This window comes from Suricata suricatta, chromosome 17 (assembly GCF_006229205.1).
Source record: "Suricata suricatta isolate VVHF042 chromosome 17, meerkat_22Aug2017_6uvM2_HiC, whole genome shotgun sequence".
NCBI lineage: Eukaryota > Metazoa > Chordata > Mammalia > Carnivora > Herpestidae > Suricata > Suricata suricatta.
In genome coordinates, this window is record NC_043716.1 from 37,320,280 (window position 1) to 37,336,630 (window position 16,351).

General features: G+C 57.2%; 1 protein-coding gene across 5 annotated transcripts in view; it reads left to right on the top strand.

The window, feature by feature from the left end:
- Positions 1-3,307: 3,307 nt before the first annotated feature.
- The window catches only part of RARA (retinoic acid receptor alpha), a 43,419-nt gene continuing 30,375 nt past the window's right edge, over positions 3,308-16,351 (top strand). For 2 of the 5 annotated variants that reach the window (XM_029928602.1, XM_029928601.1), the window contains exon 1: positions 12,297-12,500. The gene's annotated coding sequence lies outside the window, so the exon portion shown is untranslated. Of the gene's footprint in view, positions 3,398-9,393; positions 9,477-12,296; positions 12,501-16,351 lie in introns of those variants that run through there. The other 3 variants (XM_029928605.1, XM_029928606.1, XM_029928603.1) reach the window with 3 other exon arrangements.

A 16,351-nucleotide genomic window follows, 5' to 3' on the forward strand; every position in this document is an offset into this window, starting at 1 on the left:
CCCAGAGATCAAAAATATTGGCAGAGCTCTATATGCTACCCACCCCCCATCCACTGTTCCCTGCCTTTATTTATTTATTTTTTAATGTTTTATTTATTTTGAGAGAGAGAGAGGGAGGGAGACCACAGAATCTGAAGCAGGCCCCAGGCTCTGAGCTGTCAGCACAGAGCCTGACAAGGAGCTTGAACTCAGGAGCCGTGAGATCATGACCTGAACTGAAGTTGGACGCCAACTGACTGAGCCACTCAGGTGCCTCTGCTCCCTGCCTTTATTAAGTGCCCTTTTAGGATTGAGATACTTTGTGAGGATCTTCAAAAAAATATCTATTGAGAGGTGTTGCCTTGACTAATGAGGGAGCCAAGTTTGAGATGTTACTTGCATTTGTCTGTCCCCAGCACCTAGTACAGTGTCCGTACCAGGTAGGTATGTAGTAAACGATGGTTGAATGGACAGATAAATGAACCAAGGAAGACGCTGCCTTTCCCTCCATGTGGAGGCCAGTTATCAAGAGGTAAACATTGCTGGTGTTTCTGCACGGAGGTGGAGCAGGCCCCTGTAAAAGATGTGTCTTGACACATTGTGGAGCGTTTATTGGTCTCACAGATGCGTACCAATCGCTCCTCTGATGTAGTGGCATTTTGCTTGAGGCAACTTCCACGCTGCTCCCAGGAAGCCTCGGGCTTGGGGGGAGAGAGTCCTACTTACAGGCACCCGTCTGGATGTTAGCGCGAGTCCTTAGGGATTGGCCGGAAGCTGTGCCTCTATTTGGTGAGGGATCAGGGAGGAACACACCTTTGGTGTCTCACTTTTTAACTTTTGAGGAAAGTGGTGATCTCAGGTTCCTCCTGAAAATGTGAGGTGTCCTCTGGGACATCTTTTTCAAGCTGCAGACAGCACTGGTCTCCTCTTCTCAGAAGTGCGATTTGTAGGGGGAGAAGGTGTGCCCTCTGGCCTCCCTAGCTTTTCAACCCCAGCCCCAAGGCACTGGCAGTAGAAGCTAATTGGGTGCAAGAGGCCTGGGTAGAGGTTGTCTGAAGACTAGGGAAAGGAGAGAGCCAGCTCCTTTTTAAAAAAGCTCTAATTGAGTTCTGAATCAGCCTCCCTGTCTTTGATCCCTCCTCTGTTTCCCACACTGCCTGAAAGAGCTAGATCAGCACTTTATAACAAGGGTGCGCCTGCTCCCCACACCGCCCCCCTCTCCGACGCGCTCTCCGCTGCCGCCATCCACCGCTTGTCTCCTTCAGTTAAGATAATGAAGATGCTGAGAGATAAAATGTGTATTTAATAAGGGTGGGGGTAGGGAGGCGGAAAGGGGCAGCCAGGGCCTTCCCTAGTTTGGGGCCTAGCCAAGACTCAAGCTGAAAGCAGAGCTGGAGTAAGACTTGGCCCCAGGGTGTGGGGGTTTCTGGGCCTCAATCCAGCTGACTTCACTGCCTGCTGTTTGCCCTAAATTCCCCCACCTCCACCCTCTCACCCCCACACTCCTTTCTTTCCTCTCTCCTTGCTCCCCATGGGGAAAGGGAATCTTGCTTCAACTTTATTTGCAGCCGGTAACTTGGCCTTTGGTGCGCTGCCCCCAGCCTCAGAGTCAGCTGCAAGGTCGGGCTAGGGCAGCCCCCTCTAGCTCAGGCCAGTAGAAGCCTTGGGTTCGCGGTGGGGGGTGAAAAAAAGCTGGAGTTAATGAAGACCAGCTGCTAGTCTGGGTTCTGCCTGCAGTTAGCTGGAGGCCAGCCTTTGGTGGTGGTGGTTGGAGGTCCTGGGGTGCATGACCTCCGTCCCTGGGCCCAAGGATATCCTGTGGCAGCTGAGGCTTGTGCTCCTCTCTGAGCTCGGTTTTATCCTTAGTTTGTAAGAGAGGAGTCTGTTTCCCTGTTGCCCTACTCCTCCCCTCTCCAAATAACACTCGCCCTTATTGGGCTTTATAACTGTAGTGGCGGCCCAGCTGAGATCTGAGGATCTCCAAGTTCTTTTGTAAACACTCATTAACTGCCTGGGAAGAACCAAAAGCCCTGGTTAACAGCTGGGAGGGAACTGAGGCACGTTAGGGAGAAAGGCTTGACCTGAGCTCACCCCATGGACTCCACCCTGGGGCCTCCATCCTTCCTGTCTAGCTCCTTTCCTCAGTCTTCCCTATAAGAGGGGAAAGAGGTAGATGCAACGCTGCTGCCCTCTCCCCTTCTAGGAAGAGGCCGCGCTTTCTCCCTGCCCTCCGATCTGCCCCTGACGACACTACCTCCCGTCCTGCTGTGGCCCTTCACCCCATGACACTTTCCCTGCTCTGCTGCTGTTGCCGGAGATACATGCAAGTGGCCTTGCAAAATATTCTCACAACAGCCCTCCCCAGCCCTCCCATCCTCCTTTTCCCGGTCCACCAAACCCAAACCCAAGCGCCTCCTTTTGAGCTACTCGGGAAGATCACCTATCCTAAACTGGGTCTGTAACCTTGAAGCTGATCTAATTGTGCTGAGAGGCAGCACTGCTGCTATTTATCCCAAATGGTAGCTGGGAAAATACTCTTCTTTACTGTATTCATTCTGGTTAAGTTTCACGATCTATTAAGGGCTGGATAGCGGCGCTGGTTTGACCCCTGAGTTCTGCATCTCATCTTGTCCTTCCACTGACAATCGTCATTTCTGGTGAAGGATGTAATCCAAAGCCCCCTCAGCTCCACCCGTTCACGCTCTCACCTGTATGTGCATGTCTGCCCACTTCAGCATACTCCCAGGTACACACACCCCAGCCAGGATATGAAACTCTACCAGTTTCTCATTGTCCTTTTATTTGTGGGGAAAACGCCCCCTGCCCTAGGTGGCCTCCTAGGTACTTAGGAATAGTGAGGAGGGATGGGGAGATTGTGCTATGTCTGAGAGGCGGGATAGGAGGGAACACCTGCCCAAATGAATGACTCCATCCCCAAATTTTCAATAGCTAAGTGGCTTAATGGGAATGGTAAGGAAGGAAATCTTAACCTCCATCTTCAGCACCAAAGCCCAAATCATCTGCCAGGGGCAGGCAAGAGGAAACGTCCTTTTCCTCTTGTCAAATATTATCCTATGTTCAGCTAAAGTCATCCATGTGCTGTGTATTTGAGTCTGAGGACTGTTCCGGTCCCCAGCTCATGACTGAGACACCCTGCTTTCTCACGGTGAGTTCCTTCCGCCCCCCGCCCCCCGCCCCCCGCATCAGTCAGCTCTGCACCCGCTGACCTAGTCTGGGCTGGTGGAAGAGGGCGGGGAGAGCCTACTGTTTGGTGAGTGGCCTTTAGGACCCAACGGAAACCCGTGCTTCTTGCAGCAGCCTAACCCAGAAGCAGGGGGGAATCCTGAATCGAGCTGAGAGGGCTTCCCCGGTTCTCCTGGGAACCCCATCGCCCCCCTGCCAGCACACACCTGAGCAGGTAGGACCGCGCACACCCCTTCCCAATTCCCCCTCGGCCGCCTTCCGCCAAGCTTCTCCGCTGCTGATCTGGTCGATTTCCTCTTGCCCGTTCAGGCTTTCCCCATCCCTCCTCCCCCACTGATCGCTGTGGTCCTGGGAGGTGGGAGCCTGGGAACAGTGGGGTGTCTGAGAGCTTGGAGCCCCCGCAGCCTGCAGCGTCCTTCCCGCACTCTCTCCCAGGCATTCCCCGATCTCACGCTAAGAATGGAAAGTGGGGGGGAGAGGGAGGAAGGTCTGCCGAGGCCCCACGCCCTTGCACCCTCCTTTGCAGTATTGCCTAGTGCCCCTTCCCCCACCTCACCTCGACAGGAGAATTTGCAGTGCTGGGATGATAGTGGAGGCAGCAGGAGAGGGACCTGAGCCTCCCCCGGGGATTTGTCTCTCTTCCTCCTGGCCTCCCCGCCCCAAGAGCTTGGGACTTCGGTTTGCCCCCCAACTCCCTGCTCTCCTTGTAGGGGAACTGATGCCCCTTTCCAGGCGCATCTCACACTTGGGCGGCTAAGGCTTTGCTGGAGGGTAGTGGAGGTTGTGAGCAGTTTTCGGTGACCTGTTCCTCTAGGGAAAGTTCTTTCAGCTTAGAGCCCCCGTCCCTGCCAATACCTCAGCACCTATTGCAAAGAACACCCCCACCCCGCCGTGTGTGTGTGTGTGTGTGTGTGTGTGTGTGTGTGTGTAGACCATGTGATTTTAAGATCTACAAGCTTTGGATAAAGGTGGCTGCGTGCATCGAAGGGGAGAGATCCCAGAATGTGGCCCAGGCCAGAACAGGCTCAGCCCAGATGGCTGGGGAAGGGGGTGTGGACCAGATCTGGGAGGCCACCCAGCCATGCCAGCTCCCTGGGCTCCTTGGCTTTCAGAGCCTCAGGCTCCCGGTGTTACCCCGAAGCTTCTGCTCTCCTGCAGGCTCTCTGGGAAAGGGCTGAATGGCACCTACTGTTTACAGTGGCTTATTTTCCCCTCCAGTTGGGGGCTGACAAAGCCTGCTCTCTGAAGATCTAGGGCATTTCATTCTGGCTTAGTGAGTTTGCAGGAGGGGTGTATGACTTGTTGGAGTAACTGTGTGAATGTGTGTATATTGCCTCTGAGCATAGCAGACTGGGGAGGAGAGTGGTAGGAAGGACTGGTCACACCTTGGGGGAACCCCTCTAGCTCTCTGTGGTGGACTGGGCAGCATGTCCCCATCTGTGAACTCTATCTAGGTGTGGGGTGTGCTTTGCATGTCTCTGTGACTCCCTGGATCCCCTAAGGGTTGGTTTTGTAGGAAAGGGGGGATAATGGAGTGACTTCAAACTTAGTTCTGCTCTTGACCCAGGAAGTGAAGTAGAGATTCTGAGTGTGAGTAGCTGTGTGCATTTATACTGAAGCCTCAGTTTCTTTTTTTTCTTTTTTTTTTTTCGGTGAGACAAAAAAAGGAATTTATTTCAGTGAGGCCAATACCAGGAAGACAGCAGACTAATGTCTCAGACTATCTCCCTCAGTTTCTTCATTTGTAAAAATGGCTATTGGTAGCGAGCCCCACTTGCCTGATGGGGACACTTTCGTAAAGACCCCGTAAGACAGTGTATCATCAAATGCGGTGCAAATGGTAGTGTCCGCTGGGGTGGAAGTGGGGGTTCTAAGATGGGATTCTTTTCCTAAATCTAGGTCAGTCTCTCTGCTTTGGCTTTCCTTCTCCCCATCCTTGCCCATCTGTGGGATGGCAGAATCCATCGAGCAGGCTATTGCCCCAGGGGCTGCAGAATTACCCTAATGCAGGTAGTGGCTGTTGCCAGAGAGCCTGTGGTCAGAGAGCACAGATCTCTCTACCAGGCTTTTCTTCCTCTGGGGCTCCACACCTCGCCTGAGCCCTGTCTCCACCTTCCTTCTGCCATTCCTGCTCAGCGTCCTTGTCCCTGTCTCTCCCCTGCCCAGTGGCCTCCTTGTCCGGCTCACTGGACAGGGGCCCTAATCGGATTGGACAGCTGAGATATGTGTGGCGGCTGAGAGCAGGCGGGAGGGAAGCCAGTGGGAGGATGGTATGAGGGCTGCCCCTGGCACTGTCCAGGCCTCCCAGGCCCCACCTTGGGCCTACGGACGCCCCTGCTTGGCTTTGCCCCAGGGAAGGGGTAACAGAGGAGGCTAGGAATGAAGATTAGGGGAAGGGGAAATCCACCCAGGACCCCAGGACCTCTTTGATCTTTGCTGGCCTTAATAACACTATCTCTGACCGTGACCTGGAAGAGAGGACAGCAGGTGAGAGCCAGGCTGGCCCTGCCCCCTCCCCCATTCCCACAGCCCTATTTTCTTCTCCTCTTGTTCAGAAATTTGTTCACTTTCCCCATCCAGCCCCTTTGGCCCGTTCCCCCTTATGGGTCACATCTGGGAGCTACTGGGGGCACCATGTGTCTGCCTCACTCTGGGCTGTTTTCTCCCCTCCAAGGTATTTCTCTCATTCACTCTCTGGGTTGGGCGCCAGGACTCCTGGGTTTCCCGCCTGCAGCAGGCCTCCAGAGAGTCGCTAAGCTGGTTTCCTTCCTCCTGTGTGGGGAGGGCCCTCTCCCTGAGCTGGGAGGTGTCAAGAATCCCAGGTGGGATAGGGGTGGGGGCACCACAGCCCCTGGCACCGTGTACCCCAACACCTCCCTCCTAGCCTCTGACTCAGCTTGGGGGCAGCCCATGCCCCGCCTGGCGGGTATGGCCTGGTTCTCGTCTCCGGGCTTCCACCCTTACATGTGGGCAGCCAAGATCTTCTGCTACTCTCTTAAGCTTTTTTTCCCCATGGTATCTGGGGGTGGCCATCAAAACCCCTATATCTGTACCCACACATTTTGGGGAACAGAGGATTAGCATAATTGAGACTGGGGCACTATTTTGTCTGTTCTCCAGCTGGGCCAGGATGAAGGAAACCAGCACAAACTTCCCCTTGCCAATTCCCTCTGCCCTCAAAAGACCAGTCAGTGGAGCCAGGCCCTGCCCTCTCAGTGCCCACAATGTGGTTGGCACTGATTTGTCAGAAATTGGGAAGGTTTCCCTCTAGACTGCTTGCCTCCGCTCCCCTCGTCTCGGAGGGCAGGGACCTCTCTAGGATGGCAGGCACTTATGGGCAGGCCTCCCCCTAGGGAAGGGGTGTGGGATGCCCCTGAGATGGCCAGGTTGGCACTCGCCCCAGGCTGGAGTCCTGGACTTGGTTTGGAGCTGGGAGTCTGTGGGGGAGAGCAAGACACGGGCCTCCCTGCCCCCCTCATTTCCTGCTCTTTGGGCAGCTGTGGGCGAGAAAGGCTGCAGGGACTATTTTTAGTTGGTCTGTCCCCTGGCAGGAGGGACGTGCAGAAAAGCACGGGGCAGCAGAGGGGCTGGCCAAGGTGAGGGTGAGCAGGCAGGCGGAGGGGTGAGGAAGAGCCAGAGGGGCAGAAGACAGGGCAGAGAGGCACGTGTTGAGCTGGGGCAGGGCCTGGCAGAGAGGGTCCTGACCCAGGTAGATGGGCTGGGCTGGGTGGAGGAATCCTGGGGACCCCTCAGTGGGTTCTCTGTCCTGCTAGACTCAGAACTGGAAAGGGCTTTAAAGACCACCTAGACAATCCCTCCCCCTTACAGAGGAGCAAACAGGCCTGACTGGGGGCGGGGGGATGTTCCTTGGACTAGGACATTCAAGCAGTTATCAGGCTGCTTTGGGGCCCCAACCTGGACCCCTGGCACCGATTTTCTCTCTTCAGGGTCCCTTACCACACCTGGTTGTGTCTCCCTCCCCTACCGCAGCAAGGAGGACCTGGTTGTTTCCTTCTCTGCTTGTTTATGCAGCGTCTCCCGTAAACCCCAGCTTGGTTTGTTTATAAGTCTCCACTATGTGGAGAGAGCCCTGTGTCCAGGCTGGAAGGAGGTCAGGGTTGGGGTTTGTTTAGGTGGCCTGTGGCCACTGGTGTGAATCGAGGCGCTGGGCAGCTGCCAGCAGGCTCACAGGCTGGCGAGCCTGGGCTTAGAGACACCTCAGGGAAGGGGCCTCCTGTCTCACTCAGCTTAGAGACCCAGAGAGGGCCCGGATTTGCCCAGAGTCCTGAGATGAGTTAAGGACAGACCAAGGATTAGGATGCAGTTCTGCAGGCTCTCCAGAGCCCCCATCTGGCTCCATGGAGGTCATTCTGGTTGTTTGCCAGTGCCTCCAAGAAAGGAGGGGAGCAGGCAGAAGCGGGGGTAGATTACCAGAGGCTTCCAGTCACGAGTCAGGGGCAAGCCCTCCTCTAAGGGCTGGGGGCAGAGCGGCTGGTTGAGCTTCCAGAGGGGAAAGTTCAGGGGAGAGTTACGGTCCCTCGGAATTTAGTCTCCTGCCTCAGTCTCATCCCCAGGGCCACCACGCTGCACATAGACTGAGAATGGTGCCCCCTGGAGTTGTTCAGGGCCCTGCCTAGGGAGTCCAACGTGGTGCTTCCGTCCCCCACCTTCTTTCCTTCAATCAGCTTCAGATCCAGCTGGAAGGAGGTGTTCTGGGTGGGCTTGAATCCAACATTTCCTCCCCCACTCTGCCTCCTGCCACTCTGTCTCCTATTCCTCTGTTGCCTACTCCCTCCCCTCCAAGCCTGGCACATTGGGCCACAAATTGTGGTGCAGGAGCCCCTCCCCCCTCTCCATTCAGTCTCTATGTCTCTGGGGGACTGATTTATCCTGTCCCTGCCATCAGGCCTGCTGCACTGTGTGAGAAATCAGTAGTGCAAATGGATTGAGGTTGCTCAGCTAGTCCATTCCCCTTGCCGCCCCCCCCCCCAATTCTCCTGGGACTTAGAGAGTTACTCAGTCCCCTTCCGGCTCCACATACAGTGATATACACACCTAGTGGCTGTAGCTAGAGCGCTGAGCTCAGGAATAACTCTTTCTGTCCATCGCTGCCTCTGTCCCTCTCATTTCTCTCTCTTTCTCTCATATACTGGGCTGGCCTTAGCATGACAAATACCCTTGACCATTTATTTTCTAGCTTGGGTGGAGTGGGGGTGGAGGGGCTTAGAGAGCAGTAGGCTGCCAGACAGAGGTAGGGGGAAGCAGGTGGGTAAGGGAGGCTGTGCCCAGGGAGAACTAGCTGGGGAGGGATTGGGTGACAGCCCACCCCACCAGTCTCTGGTAACCCAATCCCTGCACCCCACCCTCCCAGTTCCCCTCCTGTTCAACAGCTTCAGCAGCTGCTGGCAGGAGCAGGGCTGGCAGAAGTGTGTGTGAGTGCATGCGTGTGTGTTGGGGGTGGAGAGGGGCTGTGGGGGCAGGAGGTGCTGCCAGGACATGTTAAAGGAGCCGCACAGCCTGGGTACGACTTGGGTGGCAGGAGGAGGTGGGGCTGGTGGGAGAGTGGGTGGTGAATGATGGCAGGGGGCAGGCTGCAGGGGGGCAGGGCAGCCTAGGGGTCTCACAGAACTTGTCTGCACTAGAACAGGGCCTGGCAAGCTGAGGGTGGGCAGTGATGAGGGGACAGGGACGAGTACAGCTGTGGCTTGCCCTAGGATGCCCGTTCTTCACCAGGGGGCGCATGTAACCATGGAGGACACAGCCTGCCCCTGTCCCCAATCCCTGGGCTGTGCCTGCTGGGCATCACAGTCTTGGTGACTAAGTCACTTCTGTCCTGGGGCTGGCAAGGTGCCAGGCTCAGCTCTTCTCGGTAGGTGAGTCACTGCCCTGGCATCTCCCCCGGATGCAGCTGAGTCACCGGGCTGTGCCTGCTGGGCAGGTGGGCACCATGCTTGGGGTGGGGTTGGAGGCCATGTGTGTAGCTCCCCCCTCCCCCTGTCTTCTCTGATCTCTCTCTGGCATGTCCTGGCCCCACCCACAACCCTGCAGCTCTGGGCAAGGGTGGTGTTTGTCCCATGTGCTCTGTTGAGGGGGAGAAGAAGGAAGCAGCGTGGTACTGAGTGCAAATGTTTGATTCGAGTGAAGGGGGGGCGGTTGAGGATGGGCCTCTGGGTCAGAATCTGCATGACCTTGGGCAAGGCAAGTTCCTTTTTGTACCTCAGTCTCCTCATCTGCACAATGGAAACAGGAGCGGTGCCCCAGATTACCCTTCAGTGTGATTCGGATGGAGTTGGGTGAGAGCGTGCTTGTGGGAGGAGCTCCCCTGGGGATCAAGGGGGTGGAGGGCAGCCAGGGAGGGGAAGAGGAGTCAGGGGCTGGGCCAGTTCCAGTCTGCATGCAGGTAGTCTCTTCTCACTGCCAGTGATGCTGTTCTCTACTAGGAGCTCCCAGCTGGCCATGAGAGGGAGGCCTTGTTTTGCTGGGATTGTGGGCCCTCCTTGGCGGGGGAGCATCTCTCAGGGTTATTTTGTATCTCCTTTGAGTGCTGGGGGGCTCTCTAGGTTTCCCTTTGCAGAGGGATCCCTGTCTTGGGAAAACAGTGGCTCAGACTCCTTTCCTCAGCCCATTGCTTTCTGTGTCCCAGAGGGGAAGGGCAGGCCCCAAAAAGGAGTATCCTTCCTAAAGAGTGAGGAGCCCGCCTGCACCCCCCACGCCTCCCCCTTCCTCCCCACCTGTGGCTTTTCTCAGTCACTGGTCTCCTGCTGTCTCCTTCACTTTTCTTCCCTCCTGTTTGAGGGTCCATGCAGAGTGGGGGTGGGGACCCTGCTGGGGGTCCAGCACAGCTGGAGTTCAGCTGCTGCAGCTTGAAGACTCTTGGCCGCCCACCTGGGGACCTCTCCTCTTTCCTGGAGTCAAGCCTTGGTAGGGCTAGACCCTGGACAGGCAGTGCTGGGTACCGTGGGCAGGGGGAAAGTGCCCCTAAAGCCTGTGGGCTGTGTGCTTGTATATCTGGGGCCAGTCTTCTGTGCGTGAGTGTCTGACCCCCTGTGGGGGAGCGGGGGTGTGGGTGCATGATTTTCTTCCTCCATCTGCACCCGGGCTACTGTTATGTGTGTTCAGGAGCGTGCCCCACACCTCCTCATGACCTTGTGCGTGCACAAATGCCTGTCTTCTATGTACATGTTCTGTTTGACTCGAGGATGTGGCTACATGCGTGCTCTGAATATGCACGCGGGTGTGCATATACGGGGGTCCTGCGTGTGCGTTTACACATCTGAATCTTAGTGTGCACGAATGTACATGACCCCATGTGCTGGCGCACGTATATGTTCAGGCCGCTCTTTGTGGGAGGCAGTGTTTATGCACACGTGCGTTTTTGTGTCCGTAGCCTTAGCTGGAAGGGATACTGGTAAAATCTAGCGCAAGAAAAGCCTGTGTGGGTCAGGGGTGGCTGGCGCGGAGCCCCCTCCCAAGCTGGTCTCACCTAGGTGACGCCCCCTGCAGCTGGTTAGGCTCCGGCTGGAAGGCCTTGGTGGGGAGGCGGGGCTGGGGGGGAAGGGGTTAAGCGTCGGCGTCCACATCTGGGAGCCATTGGCGCATTCCTGCCCGCTGAGCGCATGTTTGCGGATGGATCTGGACGGGACAGGACGGGAGGGGCTGAGCGGGAGGTTCGCACCGGTGGACGGAAATCCAGACGAGAGCGCTAGCGAGAGACAGCCGGGCCTGGAGGGCGGGAAAGGGCCTGGGGAAGCGCTGCCCCAGCCTTTACCCTGTGCCGGACCCAGAGCCGAGCATCCCACCAACCAGGCTTGTCCTACTTTACCAAGGCTGGGGGGCTAAAGCTGGAGGGAGACAATCAGATACCTCAGTTCTCCACCCAGCTGTGCAGCCGTTGTGATGGTGGACAGAACCCTGTGTCCGCTCCCGACCTCCTGTTCCTCATCTGTAAAGCGGGGGCCGTTGGGCCGGTGGCTTTGCGAGCTTTGCCAGCCGGGTCAGGCTGAGAGTCTCCTCACTGGGGTGGAGGCCTGGGAGTGTGACACTTCCTCTTCCAGTGGGAAGTCCTGTGGGGGCACTTGTGGCCACTTCTCTGACCGGGGAGGAGGGGTGTTGTTCCTTAATGATTCTGCTTCCCCCTAGTAGGCTGCTAGAGGTGGGGACCTGGTCCTTCCAAAGGGAGCAGCAGGCTGGGAGGGCCGTTTTCTGTGCTGGGGACTGGGGTCTCTGTAGACGGAGAGTGATTCAGATCCTGCTTCGCTAGAGCAAGAAGGAGAGTTTTTCTGGCTCCTCCAGACTGCGCCAGGAGAGAAAAGGTGGAGTCTGAGAGTCTTCTAGCACTGAGGGGTGCTCCTGGGCGCCCCCTGGTCAGCTCTTGGAAGACCCATAGGCCACTGCCCTTCTGGGAGAAGGGTACTTGGCATCTAGATGCTGAGGGGTTGGGTTGGGCTGGAGTTCCTCCATCCCGCTCGAAATGGAGAGGTGTTTGGGCGGAGAGGAGAGGAGTCCTTACTCGAGGGGAGGTATACCTACTCTTGCACTTCCTTTTTTTTTTTTTTTGTAGATGAGAAAATTAAGATTCGAAGAAAGGAAGCGACTTATTCAAGGTCGCACAGCTCTGAGTTCCAGTTGATCCCTGGAGAAGGATTATAACCATAGGAGTTAGGAGCTTGATATCTAGGGCCAGAGTCACTATATTCACTTGTATATTATGCTTTCTTCCCCGGTTTAGGTATAGGGCGTGTGTGTGATTTGTGCCCCTGCGAATGTGGGTATGTGTAGTAGGGGGCAAGGGAGTGTGATACCACACACTGCTGTCTTTTCTTTACAGAGCCCTCTCTCTATTCTTTCCGCAGAACTTCTCCTGCCCTCTCAGAATCTCTCCTTTTGGGGCAGAGGGAGGTAATTCTCCCAGATTCCCACGGTCCAGCCTTCAGCTAGGCGCGTCTCCTTTAAGACTCGCCCTTCCCCGGGTCTGTTAAGGAGGGGCGGAGGGGCGTGATCCCGCAGGCCCGCCCCTGGCTGGTGATAGGTCAGTGGGCGGGTGGAGGCGGGCCTGGGTGGGGAAGAGGGCCGCCCCTCCAGCTCCGTACCCTCCGCCCCCCCCCCCCCCCAAGTCTGGGGCTTCGGGTAAAGTTTCAGCCTCCGCACGTGACTCGCCATGGCTGCTGCCTTCGCCCCGCGCCCCTGATCCGCGGCCCCCCAGACTGCTCCTCTCCCGGGATCCCATACCCCTGACGCTTAGCAGCACCGAGGCGCAGGGTCAGGGCAGACGCCGAGCCCGCGGGCACTCTGGACGGATTGCTTCCTCCCGCTGCGAGGTAACCTCTGCCCCGGGGATTTTGGAGAGCCCCCAGCTCCCGCGGGCACCGGGGCCCCTTGGCCTGCCCCTGATAGCTGCAGGCGGGGACCTGGTGCCGGGCGGGTTCGGACGGGAACCCGGGGTTTCCTGGGCTTCCTACCCCGCCGCCGCCGTGCCTAGGGTGGGGGAACCCAGTCTGTGCGTCTGTCTGCGCCCGAGTGTTCGCGCGCAGCCGGGAGGCATCTGGGGCCGTCTGCCGCGCGTGTCCCCGGCGCCCGAGCTGTGGCAGAACCGCCGCTGGGAACTCCTACTCCCTCTCGCTTTTCATTTCAAAAACAAACAAAACAAAAAGACTTTCAAACCTGTTTGGGGAGAGATCGGATGCCCAACGGACTAGCCCCCTCCTTTCCCTCCTGTTATCTGAGCTGCCCTGTGGTTTGGGGAGAATCAGCCCGGCGGAGGCCCACCCCCACAGGAGCAGCCGGCTGGGGGGCGGGGCCCGCTCAGCTGGTGTCCCCCATGGAGTGAGGGGAGCCGACCGAATTGGGTGAGGGCGTAAGTGCAGTCCCAGGAGGGAGGTCTCTGCGTCTAGTGCTACCATGGGGTTGTGGAAGCTTTTTGGGGTGCGGGGAGGAAGGAATGGACTGGTTGTCTTTGCTCTGCAGAGGGTGTCTGGGACCTGGTGCCACCCACGAGGAGGAGAAGCTGCTAGCCAGATGTGGATATGGAAGGGGGGGTGCCGGAAAATCAGCTTGGCTATGCCCCCTTCTCTTCTCTGGGCACTGCCCTGTTGTCAAGTTGCTCAGTGGGAAGGGGGCAGGCCACCAGTGTGCTAGGCTGGGGATGGGGGCCAACTCCTTTGAAATCAGATAAGAAAAGCCCCATAGCCTTGAAGATATTTCTCTGCCTCTGTCCATCCTGTCTTGGATAGGATGCCCATGTGCTGGCATGGTTGAGATACCCTCGGTACTCAGCTGGTGCCAGCTCCTTCTTCTTCTACCAGATTGCTCTCTGCCTGTGGGCTGTGTGCACATGTGTGTATGTGTATGTTCTTAGAGGGCCTTGTTCCTGAGAACACTCCCCCACCCCCTACCGCTCACTCTCCCTCACTTTTGCTCCTGATCACCATGCCTCCTCCAGTTTCCTGGGTGGGAGATTCAGGGATGTTGCTTGTCCCTTTCCCTGGCTGCAGTGGTCACAGGGCAGGGTGGTTCTAGGGAAGTGGTTCAGTAAGGGCACCCGGTCTTGTGACAAAGTGGGCTTGAGCCCCAAGCTCTCCTTCAGGGTCTTGTGCTTGATGGGGAGGCTAGGTCGGGGAAGCCCCAGATTGGAGCGGAGGTGGCTTGGCACCTTGGGGCTTCCCCCCATGGGGGGTGGAGATGAATCTGGGGGAAGAACAAGAGAGAGAGAGTATTTGAGCTTGAGGAAAGGTGGAGGGGGAGGTCAGGGAGCTTGTGACTATGAAGGATATTAATGCACGGGAAAGGGCTGGGACATCAGTTCTGTCTGGGAGCCTGGGCCACGTTGGTCCTGAGACAGAGCAGTCACTAGAGTCAGACTGGAGGAGGCCATTGGGAGCTGAGGATCTTAGTTTTGGACTTTGAGGGTGTGAATGAATGTGTATGAAATGGTCCCCACAGGAGTTTCCCCACCAAATTGGTGAGGGCAGTGGAGATGAAATAGCAGTTCTGAAAAGACGCTGGGCTTGGAATGGCTTAATCCTGGCCACCTCCTCCTATCACCCCTCAATTTCCATCCTTAGTGTGACCCCAAATGCCCCTGCTACCATTCTGGGACACTCTCTGGTCCACCTCCTACTGCCAACCATGTGGCAGCCTGGCAGGAAGCTAGCTGTGGGCAGCCCCATCCTGATCACCCCTGTGCTTCCCCTGCTGGGCACAGTCACCCACATGTGCCATGACGTGGTTCCTGCCACTCGTCTAGTGTGGGGTAGAGGACATTGAGTGGCATTTCAAGTCTGTTTTGGGGACATTGACCCATACGCCAGTTAATTAGCTCCCCTTCCCTAAATCCTTTGGTCTCAGAAGCTGCCTCTGCCCTCTACGACCTTTCCCCCCAACCCACTTCTTGCTCAGACTTCTAGGTTCTTTAGTGGGGTAGTCCTCAGAACTGTGTGACTGTGACGTGAGGGTGCTGCCTGCTCCAAAATAGAAACCTCAGTGCCCGGTTCCCTGTGCTTTGGGCAGCATGGGCTGGGCAGGGCAGGGCCCAACCTGGGCTGGGCTGAGGGGTGGATATGTTTGCGCCTTTCTGGAGGTCTCTTTAGGAGTAGCGTCTGGGATCTAGGGTGATGGGCATCTGGGGAAGGTAATCCTATCCCTGTGACAAATGAACGTGGTAATCTCTTGCCCAGTGCCCCACGTCCCTTTCTGGTGGCAGTGGTTTTGGGGAGTGTGGGAAGCTGGCAAGGTCCCTGGCAAGATGACCAGGGTTGTCTTGACTTTCTGGGTTTTGGGAACGGCGTGTGGCAACTGATACCCCAGCTTCCAGGGCTTTGGCTGTACATCCTCTCTGATGCCTGCTGTCTTTCTTCCCTCCGTTCCCCTCTCCACCCTCTGGCTGCTGTCTAGAGCCCACACGGTTTGTAGGGGGATGGAGGGTGGGGGCGAGGGCCCGGATCTCCGTGTGTGTCCAGGGAGTGTTCTGGGGATTGGCAGGGTTGGCTGAGAGTGTCTGGGTGTCCCTGCAGGGTGGGTGGTGTGCAGGGACCAGGCCCAGAGTGTGAGAATGTGTCAGCGTCGGTGTGTCTGTCCCCCGTCTGGCTTGGGTGTGGGTGTCTCTTGCTTGTCTGGATCTTGCCTCCCGATCCAGTCCCCGCCTCTACCCCCGCCCCGCCTGCTTGCTCTCCCTCTCTCCGCAACTGGAGCCTCCCTTGCCTGTTCCTGGAATTTGGAGAGGAGGAGGAGGAGGAAGAGGCAGGCAGACAGACCTCCCACACTCTAGCCCGCCCGCCTGGCATCATGGGGAAATGAAATAGGTGCTATGGAACTAAGGTTTCCCTGCCTTCTAGACCCTCCAACACACATCACAGAGTCCAGGGAGCCACCTTTTACAGAAGGGCTTTGGGCTGCCCCCTACCTGCCTGGTGGTGATGCCTCCTTCTACCCAGCATCCTGCCTGCCTGGCCCCTGCGGGGACCTCCAGGCACCACTGTCAGCCCTGAGAGCGGGTGGGGGATTAGACTGCTGCCAGCCTGGCCAGCACCTGTTGCCAACCCCCAACCCTGTAACTGGAGCCGGTCATGGAGGGGGCTACAACATGACAGGTGGAATTTCTGCAACCAGGCCCCCCCCCTCCAATAGATATGCCTTTCCCTTCCGGCCGGAACAAGGAAAGCCCGCCCCCCCCCCCCCCCCCCGCAAGTGTCAACCTGATCTCATGGATGAGGTCCCAATCCTGCCTGTGGGGGCAGGGCCTGGGAGATGGGCAAAGGAATGAGTTTATTGCTGTTTGCCCGGTAATCCCCGATCCCCTTCACCAGCTGCAGAGCTCGCCTGCCCTTGTTTAAGTTAACTGAGCTCTGCTGCTCAGGGAGGGCTGGGGGGCATGGGGGTTGTGGATGGGGGTGGTTCTCTGTTAATGTTTTAATTGCATAAAAACTGGGAGCTCAGCTCCCGACCAGTGGGGAGTCTGGGTCTGGCTGGCCGCCCGGTTTGGGCTAAATATAGTCTGGGACATCTGCAGAGAAGGGGAGGGGGGTGGAGGGAGGTTCCATTCCCCCCACCTTCCACCAAGGTGCCCTCGTCTGGGCGGGCACCTTGGAGCAGGGAGGGGGATTCCTGAGCACAAAAGGCAGGGGAGAGGCGGCGGGGGCTGGGTACAGTTGGGATCTCGCCTGTCTGGCGGCCA